The sequence below is a fragment of the Apium graveolens genome, chromosome 2 (genome assembly GCF_009905375.1).
Source record: "Apium graveolens cultivar Ventura chromosome 2, ASM990537v1, whole genome shotgun sequence".
In the NCBI taxonomy this organism is placed as follows: domain Eukaryota; kingdom Viridiplantae; phylum Streptophyta; class Magnoliopsida; order Apiales; family Apiaceae; genus Apium; species Apium graveolens.
In genome coordinates, this window is record NC_133648.1 from 77836413 (window position 1) to 77838962 (window position 2550).

The window sequence follows — 2550 nt, forward strand, 5'->3', positions numbered from 1 at the left end:
TTCAGTCAAGCATCCTTCATCCGGCTATTCAAGCTAACACCTTTGAAATCAAGCCGGGCACTATTCAGATGGTGCAGAATTCTGTTTCTTTTGGAGGAGCGGAAACTGAAGACCCCAACATGCATATAAGGAATTTTGTCGAGATCTGCAGCACTTTTAAGTATAATGGCGTGACTGATGAGGCTATCAAGTTGAGGCTTTTCCCATTCTCACTGAGGGATAAGGCTAAAGACTGGTTACATTCTGAACCAGCTGGGTCCATCACTACGTGGCAAGATCTTGCGCAAAAGTTTCTGGTGAAGTTTTATCCAATGGCAAAGACTGCTGCTATGAGGAGTGCTCTTACTTAGTTTGCGCAGCAACCTACAGAATCTATGTGCGAGGCTTGTGAACGCTACAAGGAAATGTTGAGAAAATGTCCACATCATGGAATGCCGGATTGGATGGTAATCACTGGTTTTTATAATGGTTTGGGGGCCCAATCTCGGCCCATGCTCGATGCGGCAGCTGGAGGCGCCTTATGGGCTAAAAGCTATACTGAGGCGTATAATCTTATAGAGACAATGGCTGCAAATGAGCATCAAAACCCAACTCAGAGGATGACGTCAAGCAAGGTAGCAGGTATTCTGGAAGTTGATGCAGCCACCGCTATTGCAGCCCAGCTCCAAGCGCTATCAATGAAGGTTGATTCTTTGGCTACGTATGGAGTTAATCAAATAGCTATGGTTTGTGAGCTTTGTGCAGGTTCTCATGCTACGGATCAGTGTTCTCTTATCAACGAATCTGTTCAGTATGTGAATAATTATCAGCGACAACAGCAGCCTGTGCCAGCGACCTATCATCCTAACAACAGAAATCATCCAAATTTTAGCTGGGGGAATAATCAGAATGCTATTCAGCCACCATATCAGCAAGGAGTAAGTAAACAGTTTAACCCACCTGGATTCCAGCAACCACAGCAGTATGCTACAAGGCAATCATATCCTCAACAGGGAAGTGTAGCTGTACCTACTAGTGCTGATTTTGAGGAACTTAAGCTGTTGTGCAAGAGTCAGGCGGTTTCTATCAAGACCTTGGAAAATCAAATCGGTCAATTAGCCAATGCAGTGCTCAATCGTCAACCTGGCACTCTTCCCAGTGACACGGAAGTACCAGGCAGGAAGGAAGCTAAAGAGCAAGTCAAGGCTATTACCTTAAGGTCTGGAAAAGTAGCTGATGCTGAAAAGGCAAAAGAAGTCGAAGCTGAAGTTAGAGATGAAGAATCTAAGCAAAAGGAGAAAGCGGCGGAACCAAAGAAGACTACTGTTGAACACACTCTGCCTGAGGCTAATACAGGGGAGAAACAGCTCTATCCTCCACCACCTTTTCCTAAGAGAATGCAGCAACAAAAGCTGGATAGACAGTTCGGGAAGTTTCTGGAGGTGTTTAAGAAACTTCACATCAATATACCTTTCGCTGTGGCTCTGGAACAAATGCCTAGTTATGCGAAGTTTATGAAGACTATTCTTTCAAGGAAGGTGAAACTGGATGACCTTGAAACCGTTGCTCTCACGGAAGAATGCAGCGCGGTTCTGCAACAAAAGTTACCACCAAAACTGAAAGATCCAGGAAGCTTCACCATTCCTTGCACCATTGGCAATCTAACTTTTGACAAGTGCCTTTGTGATTTGGGAGCAAGCATTAATCTGATGCCGTTGTCGATCTTTAAAAAGCTGGATCTGCCTGATCCAAAACCCACATACATGTCGCTACAATTGGCGGACCGTTCCATTACTTACCCAAGGGGCATAGTTGAGGATGTGCTCGTCAAGGTGGATAAGCTCTTCTTTCCTGCAGATTTTGTTATTCTGGATTTTGAGGAAGATAAGAAGATTCCCATAACCTTGGGGAGGCCTTTCTTGGCTACTGGCCGTACTTTGATAGATGTGCAAAAAGGGGAACTTACTATGCGGGTCCAAGATCAGGATGTGACCTTCAACATATTCAAGGCAATGAAATTCCCTACAGAAGATGAGGAGTGCTTAAAAGTGGATGTGATTGATTCTGTGGTTACTTCGGAACTCGATCACATGCTAATGTCTGATGCATTGGAAAAGGCCTTAGTGGGGGATTTTGACAGCGATGATGAAGATAGCAACGAGCAATTACAATATCTGAACGCTTCTCCATGGAAGCGAAAGCTCGACATACCATTTGAATCTCTTGGTACTTCTGACCTTAAGAATGCTGAAGGGAAGCTCAAACCATCAATAGAGGAAGCACCTACCTTGGAGCTAAAACCATTACCTGAACACTTGAGGTATGCTTTTTTAGGTGATTCATCTACGTTACCTGTTATTATTTCAGCTGACCTTTCAGGTAGTGAGGAAGACAAGCTCTTAAGGATTTTGAGAGAATTCAAATCGGCTATAGGATGGACCATAGCAGACATTAAGGGGATAAGTCCTTCATATTGTATGCATAAAATTCTGTTAGAGGAAGGTAGTAAGCCAACGGTGGAACAGCAGCGAAGACTGAACCCGATCATGAAGGAGGTGGTGAAGAAAGAAA

General features: G+C 44.1%; 1 non-coding gene across 1 annotated transcript; it reads right to left on the reverse strand.

The window, feature by feature from the left end:
* Positions 1 to 326: 326 nt before the first annotated feature.
* Positions 327 to 433, reverse strand: LOC141709759 (small nucleolar RNA R71). Its single transcript, XR_012570321.1, has one exon. It is a non-coding gene; the product is annotated as a small nucleolar RNA R71 (small nucleolar RNA).
* Between the last annotated feature and the right edge of the window lie 2117 nt (positions 434 to 2550).